We start from the raw sequence: 12,486 nt of genomic DNA, 5'->3' as shown, positions 1-12,486 counted from the left end.
GGAGATCCTTGACGAGGGGTTGCACATCTCTCATATGGTTTATATTAATACATGAATATCTTGGTAATATTCTAACATGGTTTACCTTTAAAATCATATAAATATATGCTCTTAGGCTGCATATAAGGAATGAGATAAGAGTGGAATTTCATTTTTTTCTGCATCCTCTGTTTCTGTCACTAGACAATGATATATGTGACTTGTTGTGCTGCTTCCACTATTGACACATTAGAGAAAACAACTGCCCAGTACCATGCTATAAGTGTAAGACATTTACCTGGATGCAGAACTTCTAGGATGGCTTCAGTGTCTTATTCAGATGAAAACTCGGCCATTTTAGACCAATTTATCATGTATTAAATCTGGAAAGACAAAAAGATTAGTGTGATTCACTGAATATGACCACATTTTCATTTTTTAATTGACAGAGTAAGTATTAACACTACATCTTAAAAATGTTTTTGAAGGGAATGAAACCATCTGGTCCACATCAAGAATATATTTTTCCTTATGTAGAGTTAGGCCGTACTAAGTGGCAGTCTGTCGTGGGGTTACGTCCTCTTCCTGGTTGTAGTCGACATCTTCCCTCATACCCTTGTAGATACTCACCGGAGAAGGATAAAAAGTGTTTTTGGGTAAAATAGTGCAATCTTATTCTAAGACACTTCTGTAGACATAGCTCCTAGTATAAGAAGTATCATAATAGATTAGATTTTTAGTTGTGAAGCTACAGGTAAACTTTGATAAATGATCCTTTTTAATATAAACCTATATGAGTGTTATTTTACCATAATTTAAAAAATCTTCTTAAAAAGAGATCTTTTTTCTGTATTTCTGTTTTTATTTTTTCTTTGTAGTAATACATACATGTGGTTTAAATGTCAAGTTACAAAGGAGTGTAAAATAAAAGTACATGTCTCCTAGCTCTCTGTAATGGTCTCTCTAGATCCACTTCCTAGAGATACTTACTACTAATAGTTTCTCGTGTATCCTTTTAAGACTTTTAAAAATGTATACACATGCATACAGATGTGTATATCCACGGTTTTTCATTTTACGCCTCCTACTATTCTGTTGTGTGTTTTTTTTTTTAACTTAACATGGCTAGATCTATAATATATGCATAAATCTACCTCGTTTATTTTGATGACTATACAGTATTCATTGCACTGATTCATGATAATTTATTTAACCAGCCCCCTGTTAATGGATCTTAAGGTTTTCTTTTTTTAGTTTCTCATTTTGGCTGCTTAAAAACATGCGTCAATGATTCTATTTATATGTGTGCATTTTTTAAGTGGTATATCAGTAGAAAAGTTTCAAATGTGATTGTTAAAGCAAACTGCATACTCCAAGTTTTTGAAAGATACTTAAAAATGTCCTCTACAAAGGCCATACCAATTTTTGATACCCCAAATCTGGCTTTTATCAAATCTTAAATTTTTTTTGTCAGTCTTATAAATGAAAAGTACATATTTGTCCTGATTTGCATTTCTGTAGTTATAAATGAGGTTGAGCTTTTTCTGTTGTTGTTGTTTCCTTATTGTATGTAGTTATTCTTCTACTAGTTTGCCCATTAATGGCCTTTGCTTATTTATTTTTTTTAAAGTTTATTTATTTTGAGAGATGGGAGAGCGGGGAGGAGCAAAGAGAAAGAGAGAGAGAGAAATCCAAGCGGCTGTGTGTGCAGTCAGCGTTCCTGAGTGGAAATCAAGGCTTAACTGACTGAGCCACCCACACACCTGGGGTTTTGCTTATTTTGTAGTTGGGTTGTTCATTGCTTCTCATGTTAAAGAGCTCATGTTCTATTCAGGAAACTGGCATTTTACATGTAATGTGTGGCAAGTAGCTTTCTCAAGTTCCTGTTTCTCTTTTGACTTTGTTTATGGGTCCTTCTTACCATATAATATTTTAATTTTCTTATGTAGCCAAATTAAGCAATATTTGTCATTATGGATTTGGGAGACACTTTTCAGCAAGAATATTATTAAAGCTGAAAAGTTATTCAAGAAGACTATAGGTGTGGTGTAGGTTACCTTTTAAACCACAATGTATACCAACTTTACTATAATGTTGTTATGTGGAAGGATTTTGGCCTTAGAGAATCTCTTTTTATCCCTATATTTCAGTGGTTTTGTTGTTATAGCAAAAGAAATTTCCCATAAGATTATTTCTCTCTTAAAAATACTACCATGATATTAATTTTCTAAACTCTTGTAGGGCACTAGTGTCCCTCAGGAAAAAAAAAAAATTAGAGAAAGTATCAGATTTACCAATTATCATTCTCTACACAGTTAATGGCAGTTGTCTAAAGATCTGAAATCTAGAGTGGGTTAGATTGAAAGTAATAGTAATTCCGAGACAAACAGAAAGTAAGAAGTATAAAAGTAATAGAGGTTCATTATAGGAACTTTTGAAAGCACATACAAAAAAAAAAAGGAAAGAAAAAAGTCACTTTTGATCTTAGCCTTGATCTTAATAACCCTCAAAAGCTTCTAAGATTTGTTATATATTTTTCCTAGTCTTATCTGGTTCACAGTGATGCAGACATTTAAAAAAATATATCGGTTATTTTAATCACAAATCAGTGCTAATAGAACTGTTTCCATTAGAATACCAATGGCCCAAGTAAGGCCTTAATGGCAACTTGACAGTAATCTAAACACCCACACGCACACACTGGACCACACTCATGATTTATGTTTATATATTGCTCTATAATGATTATCTTTCCTTGCCGTTAAATATTATTAAATATGTAAAAATGGCTATATAATGTCACATCATATGGCTTAACCTAACAGAAATGTAAAAGAATAGATTTTTGTTCCTCTCAAAAATGTATTCTGTTAACTCAGTAGACCAAATGCCACAACACATTCAAGAAATCATTACGTAGGAATCACATCAGATTCTTTTCCATTCCTGATAAAGTGGCAGCAATTAACTGTGTGAAGGTTAAGGGCTGGGATCCATCATGGTACAACATGTTTTATGTGAAGTGACATCATTTGAATGGAAAGATGACTAAAGCTGGGTTAATGGAACATTCTTGTTCTAGCAGCATACTACACAGATTTAGAAGCATGTAAAATACATTTGAATTGGATATCGAGAAGAGTTTGGGTCAAAAAGTCAAGGGAATAATAAAAGTATAAATGTATAAAGTTTACTAGAAGAAATGCTGTGAGGTCATTCATTCATTCATTCATTCAATTTGTTTAGGAAAAAACCTGGTGCAGATTCTATGCAGCCCCAGTCACAAATATTTGGGCTCATTGAGACCAGCAGGACTGTAAAAGGTCATAAGAGAGTCATTGCTGTATCATTTATCACTTATTAGCTTTAAGAAACTCTGCTGCTACATGCAGGATGTCTCCTGGGCACTACCGCCCCTCTAAGCCCCAGGTGCTTGGCATTATGGCAGCCCTGGGTTGGTTGTGTCCTAAGCCTTAAGTTACAAATTAGACACTGTACTGTTAGGGCTGCTTAAAGTTCTCGATCTAAGCAGCTGGTGAAGTTCCATCTCCCAAGGATGTCCCTTTATCACTGAGAAAATTATAGCTGCTCAGTCCTGTTGACACACCTCTCCTCTCAAACGTGATCACAGGGAACCCAGACTCACTTCAGTCTTTTGACCAACATCAATGAGCCCCTGTCAGAACAACAGGCTTTTGGCCAAATCCAACTGACAGCTCTCAGAAAATCTACATGCACTGGGAGAAATCGTTCAGAGACTGAATCATCTGGGGAGTCACTGGCTTAACATAAGTCACCATTTGCTTGCAAACTGACTAGTAAGTAACTATATTCGACTAGTTTTGTGAACCATGCTTGTAGATAAGTGTTTATATTAAAAGCTGAAAGAGTGATATATAATTTGAGTTGGAAGGCTGAATAGTTTGTATACGTAGGGAATGACTTGTTTAAGAGAAAACATTTTTATAGCATCAGAATACCCAAAGATAAAATGAGTAAATTATAGGTAAGTTATGAGAAAAACAGAGATATTGAATCTTAAGTTTTAAATAATGAGCTTTCATAATTTTAGTATTTATTTCCCAACTAAAGAAAGCATTTTTAGAATTCTCCATTATTTCACTTAAAGGTGAATATGACAGGCAAATGTTGCAACTAAAATAGAATAGATCTTATTTTTTCTATGAGGGAAACAGAACTTGATTTCAAATGATAATGTGAAATAAATTCTCAAATAATTAGTTGGCCTTAAAAAGCAGGCAGTGTAGTGTAGAGCAGACAGTGCGGCGTGGCAGGTAAGAGGACAGGAATCAAAATTCCTGTGTTTCAATCTTGACTCTACCAGTTACTACATTTGGGTGAGTTTCTTATCTTGTTATTACTCAGTATCCCAGCCTATAAAATGAGGATAAAGCAGTGATTATTTCATAGGGATGTTGTGAGGATTATATAAAAACAATATTAAAAGCTGAACATTGTGTCTGGCATATTATTATATGTGCTCAATAAATGTTAGCTTTATGTAAAAATGTTAATTTATTAAAAAGCCAGTATAACCTCTAGGCAATTATTCCTAACAAGTCCTGGGTGCTGTATGCACACTTGGACTTCTCTAACTTCATTTTGCATTTGAATCACCTGGGGTTTTTGTTAAAAATGCAGATTTCGGGGCGCCTGGGTGGCGCAGTCGGTTAAGCGTCCGGCTTCAGCCAGGTCACGATCTCGCGGTCTGTGAGTTCGAGCCCCGGGTCGGGCTCTGGGCTGATGGCTCGGAGCCTGGAGCCTGTTTCCGATTCTGTGTCTCCTTCTCTCTCTCTGCCCCTCCCCCGTTCATGCTCTGTCTCTCTCTGTCCCAAAAATAAATAAACGTTGAAAAAAAAATTAAAAAAAAAATGCAGATTTCAATGGGTCTGGGTGGAGTCAGAAAGTCTGCATTTCTCACAAGTTCCCACATGTTGCCCACAAGGCTGGTCTTTGCCTTAACACCTGAGACAATGGTGGATGGTTGCTCCTAATTTATAATACAGTGGTTCTCAGTAGGGAAAATGGGAATAAGGGAAGTGTAGACAATATGTACAGATTTAAAATCCCAAGTGATTGTAATATGCTTGCTTGCCTTTTCCCTAATGCCTGAAGAACCACTGATTTGCTATTTCAACTTCTATTTTGTTTCTCCATTTCTTACTCTATTCTCTACTTTCCCCCTTGCCATTACTGTTTTAGACTAAAAAAACAGTATTAATAGTTCCCCAGTTACTAAGAATAAAGCATCAATTTCAAGCCATTTTATTGTGTATAATAGGATACTCTACTCAAATGAGGTTAGACCAATGGTTTCTCTCTAATATATCTCTTCTAAACTATAGGGATCTGAAAAATATATTTTCCATAGCTTTAGCTGAAAACAAACAAACAACAAACAGGCAAGAAAGTGATGTGTGGAGCATTCAGTAATAGAATACAAAGATGAATTGGATGTGGTTCATAGTATCAAAGGAGGTATACTCCCATAAGGAAGGGAAAGTTGTGGTAGATATTATGGAAGTGGCTGAAATCAAACAGTGTGACCCCAGCATACGTTCTACCTGCTCTGAAAGGTAGGACAGAAGGAGGCTTATTTTTAAATGGCTTTCCACCCCAGTGGCACTAAGATGTTTGGAGAGACTCATAGCCAAATATATACTCAGTTTGACCAACATCTCTCTAGGGCAAAGACCATTTTTATACTTTCATGTGTTCGTAAGGATCTAACATCACTCAGATGCATAGTATTCCCTCTGTAAGTATCTTCTACATACAATTCTTTATTTCCCAAGTTGGATAAGAGGAGCTTTGATTAATATTAATTGGTAAATAGCTAAAGACATCTTAGAGAGCAAATTAGCAATCATAAACTCTGTTTAATAGTACACAAACATGTATTTGACTCCAACATTCTTACTCTGAAGTTAACCAAAGTATTAAATCCACTGATCTAAATAAGTTTTAACATAATTTGGTGAAGAATAAAACAGCTTATATGTGTATAAAAGGAACAAGAATTCACATAAAATTTCACCCCAACTGAAGGATTATTAATCTATAATTTTAAATTTTAAGGACATTTAGACCTAGGACTTTGAATATGAAGGCTCAATGTGATTAGGAAAAACAAAGCATACCCATTTCTTCATCCATTTTCTAAACTAGTAAATGTTAGAAAAATAATTAAATGTGATACTAGCAACACAATTTAAAATATTCTTAGATCTATGAAGGAAACTCTAATAATCATTTGCAAATTCTAGACATTTATTTCCACTTAAGACATTTGAATGATGCACCTATTTAGGAACCAGACAAATAAAATCTCTTTTTTTTTTTTTTTTTTTTTTTTTAAATTTTTTTTTTTTTCAACGTTTATTTATTTTTGGGACAGAGAGAGACAGAGCATGAACGAGGGAGGGGCAGAGAGAGGGAGACACAGAATCGGAAACAGGCTCCAGGCTCTGAGCCATCAGCCCAGATCCCGACGCGGGGCTCGAACTCACGGACCGCGAGATCGTGACCTGGCTGAAGTCGGACGCTCAACCGACTGCGCCACCCAGGCGCCCCAAATAAAATCTCTTTTAAACTGAGTTATAAGAATAATGTAAAATATAGCAATCATACAATATTTACAGCATGTAGTGAATTCTATGTTAGTAAAATATTTGAAAGATGATTTTGTTTTTAATACTCAATGGAATTTTCTTCCCTTGTGACCATATGCTATGAAGAGAAGGAATAAAAAAATCAACAAAACTTTTAATGTTAATACAACTACTAATATCAAGATTCACTTACTTCTGTTTCTATCACTGTTCTAGATATAAACTTTTGTTTTCTATTTCCACTTGTCAAATATCATTAAAATTATCACTGACTAATAAAACATTTGGCAAATTTATAGCTTTTTTTTCCTTTTTTTGCTGTCATTTATTTTGGATGTGTTTTAGAGCTTTAAGAGGATAATGGTGGTCATTTGCCAGTTCAGTTAAATAGTACCTTAAATCCCTAACGGACTACTTGATTTAAGATGGTTTTATATATTAAGCTATCAAAAAGTTGAATTTTGGTAGCTAAAATTCATATAATGAATAAAATATAAAATAATAGCTAAATTTAGGCTAGAAATGGAACAAAACTTACTTTTACTTATGGGAACTATGGCATACTATTTTAATAAGTACCTACATGACAAGATACACAAACCATGTAATCCAATGACTTTAGGCAGTTTTGTAAGGGAACTCTTAGACATATTTTGAAGAAAAATAATAGCACTTTCCAGTGGTAATGAATTTAATAGGTGATTTACCCAGTTTACTAGATAACCTGGGAGAAGAGCATTCCTATCCTGGCCTTGACTGCTTTGTCATAGTTTACTGGTCTGGCTCTATATTTGTTTATTGCCACCGTGTGTCTTCAGGACAGCTTTCTAACCCTCACAACACTTGGATTTACTTCCAACAGCTAAATAAAATTCTTAATTTGCCAGCTTACTTGGGAGACTGTCTGGCATAGCCCAGTCATGACCGAGTAAGGCAAAGCACTAGGTAAACTAATGAGAGTGGGGGGCCAGAGGCCAGGAGCCTGCATCAGGCAGCCAAAACATGCAAGTGTTATGGGACTGGTCTAGGTCCCTGTAACAAATTTGAAAACAAAACATAGCAAGTCCATTATCTGTTTGAAAAGGACATGGAGATATTCACCATATAATTAAACTCTTAGTTTTAAATGCCTCTCAGCTAAGTATTTTACCTGGGCTTTTGTTAAGTAGCAGATTAAATTTTCTTTCATTTATTTTCCCTCTCGAATTGGGCAAATAATTAGTGATAGTAACAACAACAGTAATAAGCAGCAGCAACAGACCAAAAAATGCACACACACACACACCCACACCCACACACTTCTTACCTCAAACTAGAACACACACACACACACACACACCCACACCCACACACTTCTTACCTCAAACTAGAACACACACACACACACACCCACACACACACACTTCTTACCTCAAACTAGAACACACACACACACACACACCCACACACTTCTTACCTCAAACTAGAACACACACACACACACACACCCACACCCACACACTTCTTACCTCAAACTAGAACACACACACACACACACACACACACACACACGCGCGGCAAGAAACCTTAACAATCCGTAAATTTGCTTTTTTTTTTTTTTTAACACAACCAGGGTTAGAGAATGACAGTAAAGATTTAAGCTCAGAACTCTTGAGATGGGGAGCATTGGCAAAGCGATGTAGTGACTGAAAGACATTTTATAAATCTCAAGGAAGGTAATTCTTTCTTTGGCATCAGTGGAACCAGTAGAAGAACACTAGGTTTCTTCTGAGTTGGATGATGGAGCAAGTGATTCAGTTTAAGGTCAAAGAAGAGCCGAACCAGGAATCGAGGCTTTGGGATGGCCACAAAGAACAATGAAGTCAGGAAAAAAAGGGAGAGACAGAGTAGATGACAGACTCAACACTCATAAATGTGAAACTTTAGCAAATGCTGAGACCTGGCAATTTAGGGTACACTCCCTGAGCTTTACACCACGATTATGGGAACTGCCAGCCATTATCAGGAGGGATGGACTTTCGGAGCCAGCGCTGGAAACCTAATGGTTTTCCAGAATAGGTAATATACCAGGAGAGTTATTTAGAGAGTTTTGAGGGTCCTAAGCATGGGCAAAAGGGTAATTATTTTAGACTATTATTTTTTAAGCAAATAAATAGGAAACAAAAGGAATCAAGGAATTTTATCACTGGAGGGAACCTTATGGTCAGGGACCGGAGGTTCAGGGTTGTGAAATAACTCTCCTGAAAGCAAGCAGCCAGTTAAGTGGGTCTCTCCATTCGCCGGCTTCCTATGCTTCTGCACTGCCCTGCACTGTCTGCCAGGAGGGTGGCAGAATCCACCACAGCCTGAGACAGATGACCTAGGTGGGGCCTTTAGAGCTAGGGAAACACTACAGGAGGCGGGGGAGCAGGCAGTTTCTTCGAGAAGACTTACAAAAGGGTTATAGCTAATGCTAAAGGAAATAAACACCCAGGGACCCAGGACACTCAGATGGTGTCTATCAAGAGAATCATGTTGGGGATGAGGTACCTAATAGGAGAAACAAGTTGCTCAACAAAGTTATAAAACAGAACAGTGTGTGCCAGATTTCTTGCATCCTTCACTGTTACTTTCTCTTCTCTGAATGACACTAGACATAAATATAGCCAACTCCCAAATTTGATCCCAGGGGAAAATGAGCACCCAAACTTTTACTGAGAAGAGGATGCTTGGAGGGCTCCAGTAGTGGGATTCTGATACACCGCCAGAAAACAAAGGTTAGGTAAAGAAGCCCTAGATGGATACAATAACGGGGTTTCTACTGGGTGCCCAAAGACAATGGGGCAGGAGACACTTTGGGAAAGACTTGCTGAGGTCTTGGGGAGAAGTAGCAGGCTGGCGCTGTAGAGAGACTGGGCTGCACAGTTAAGAGAATTGGAGAATGGGGTGCTAGATAGGTGGTGTGGAGGGAAGGGGCCAACCAGAAGCTTCTCTTAAAATCGCACCTCAGTTACAAACGTGGACTGACCAGGGCTATGGAGATTGGGGTGTCGAGACACCCCAGCTTCTCCCCCTCACCAATCTGATGAATCAGAGGGCACCTGGGGACACCTGAAGGTGGGACAGTTTGTCCCTGGTGGGGGCGGCGCACAGTACCAAGGACACACAGGGTTTGTGGGGAGGGGTGAGGGGAAGAAGAGCCATGCTGGGCGTTTCCTGGGAAGCAGAGGGGGAGGGTGGGGACACTCTTAACTTCACCTTCGGAGTAGCGTAACTTTTAAATGGACGCCCCACGGAGTTCTACCGGCTTCTTGCTCCGGACGCGGTTAAAGGACAAGAGTTAGCTAAAAGCCTCGGGAAGAAAGTTTATTTGGTTGGATCCCATTTCTGCAGATTTCTGGCTTGTACTCGAAAGAGTCTGGTCAAATCAGAATGACCTTTTGGGGGCACGCAGCGAGCAATCTCAAATTGTTCCCTGCAACCCAGGCGCCCCTCACCTGATTTGGGGAAAGGCAGCCAGTTCCCGGTGGGCGCCGACCGGAACTGAGCTCTCTCTCTCCTTCGTCCCCGGAGCCCACCAGCACAGCACCCGCGGTGAGGACACCTTGACAGGAAACTGACCAGCCCCGCCCCGCGGCCCCCGAATCTGCTTGGGCAGTCCTGGTCGACTTACCCGCGCCCGGGTCCCTGAGCTCACGTCGGACAGCGAGTTGGCAGCGCTGGTGCTGGGCTTCCGCCCGCGTCTTCCGCGTCCCGGCGGTGCGCCCTCACTCCCGGGGTTCGCTCGGGCTGCTCCCCATCAGTCGCCGTCCCAGCCCGAAACAGATGTTCGCCGTGCCTGCCACCACTGCCTGGGGCCCTGGGCTGACGAGCGCGCTGGAATCGTCCGCGACGCGGCAGCTCTGAATTTATAGCGAGGGGCGTTGCTGCTCGGTAGGTTCCAGGGATGAGGCACTGTTTTGCATTCTCTCCTCCTCCGCCCCGCCCCTGGAGACCCTCTTGGCCCAACCCCCTCCCTCTCCAGATGCTGACGGAAGCGGGAGGATGCCACAGTCATCGCCAGTGTCACCTACCAGATCCCTGCGCACGAGGCTCGGAGCCCTGCGTTGGGGAGGGTCGCTAAATGGAAGAGAAGTGGGGGTACAGGAGAAACAGTTCATGCCCGGGATAAATGTTTCCCTACTCTCTCTCTCTCTCTCTCTCTCTCTTTTTAGCTTGGAAAACTTTTTAAGGACGAATTCGGGAACTTCTTTTTCCTGTGACTAACTCAAACTTTGACAATAGGGTTGTGGATCATAAATGCCATAGATTAATTTCAGGCTTACAGAGTGAAAGGGTGGACATTTATATCCTCCCATTGGGCATGCTATCAGAGTTGCATGTTTAAAACTGTAAAAATAGAAAAACTTGAAGAACAAAATATGACCAAATATTTAAGGAAGAATTAGTATAATTTCTTCACAAGCTATTCCAAAAAACAAGAGGATCATTTCCCAACTCATGCTATGAGGCCAGTATTGCCCTGATCCTAAAACCAGATAAGACATCAGGAAAAAAGAAAACCCAAACAATTATCTTTTATGAATGTAGATACAAATCCTCAATAAAATCAACAAATCAAATCTAGTAACATATAAAAATACCCATGATCAGGTGAGATTTATCCCAGGACTGCAAGATGAGTTTACTGAAAATCAATTGAGGGACTGCATCATATCAGTAGAATAAAGGACAAAAACCACGGGATCATCTTAATAAATCAGAAGAAGCATTTGACAAAACTCATCACCCTTTCATGATAAAAATACTCAACAAACTAGGACTGGAAAGGAACTTTCTCAGTCTGTAAAGTCCACCTGTGAAAAACTAACATGATACTTAGTGGTGAAAACTGAATGTTTTTGTATCTAAGATCAAGAACAAGACAAGGATGTTGGTTCTCCTCACTTCTATTCAACATTGTGCTAGAGGTTCTAGCCAGGGCAATTGGGCAAGAAAAATAAATAAAAGCCATCTATGTGAGAGTGGAAGTAAAAGTATTTTTATGTGCAAATGACATGATATTATATTTAGAAAATCCTAAGGAATCAGAAAAAAAAAAACTAGTAGAGCTAATAAATAAGTTCAGCAAGGCTTCCAGATATAAGATCAATATACAAAATCAGTTGTGTTTCTGTGCACCAACAATGAACAATCCAAAAGTGAAATTAAGAAAAATTGCATTTACCACAGATCAGAAAAAATAAAATACTTAGGAATAATTTAACAAAAAAGGTAGAAAACTTATATTATAAAGACCGTAAGACATTGAAAAACATTAAATTAGACCTAAACAAATGGAGTGACATTCTATGTTCATGAATTGGAAGATTTCATATTGTTAAAATGGTAATACTCTCTAAATAATATACAGATTAAACAGAATTTGTATAAAAATCCCAACAAGCTGTTTTTGAAGAAATTAACAAGATGATCCTAAAATTCGCATGGAAGTGCAAGGGACCCAGAATCGCCAAAACAATCCTGAAGAAGAAGAGCAAATTTGGAGGACTCATTTTCCTGATTTCCAAATTTACTATGAAGCTGTAATAATGAAAACAGTGTTTTACTGACATAAAGATTGATACACAGATCAATAGAATAAGAATTGAGTCCAGAAATTCTAGGATATTAATGGTCAATTTTTGACAAAGGTACCAAGACAATTCAATGGGGAATGAATAGTCTTTTCAACAGTGTGACGACCAGTGCCAGTCTGTGAGTGAAATTTGGAAATGCTCCTGTAATTATTGTGTGAGATTCAGGACTACTTTATATCTTTATATCTAAATTTAGTGCTATAAATAATTAACCATAGTCAGATCTGTACTAAATTCCAGCTTAGTTTTAGAAATGA

General features: G+C 38.4%; 1 protein-coding gene across 1 annotated transcript in view; it reads right to left on the bottom strand.

Annotated features, from left to right (window-relative positions):
* AGTR1 (angiotensin II receptor type 1) overlaps positions 1–10,516 on the bottom strand; it is a 47,028-nt gene extending 36,512 nt beyond the window's left edge. The window contains exons 1-2 of the mRNA XM_025913297.2: positions 10,264–10,516; positions 278–362 (exon numbers count right to left, since the gene is read on the bottom strand). The gene's annotated coding sequence lies outside the window, so the exon portion shown is untranslated. The remainder of the gene's footprint in view (positions 1–277; positions 363–10,263) is intronic.
* Positions 10,517–12,486: the final 1,970 nt, after the last annotated feature.

Source organism: Puma concolor, chromosome C2 (assembly GCF_028749965.1).
Source record: "Puma concolor isolate L17-30 chromosome C2, mPumCon1.1.hap2, whole genome shotgun sequence".
NCBI classification, from domain to species: Eukaryota; Metazoa; Chordata; class Mammalia; order Carnivora; family Felidae; genus Puma; species Puma concolor.
This window is presented reverse-complemented; position numbering and strand designations above follow the sequence as displayed.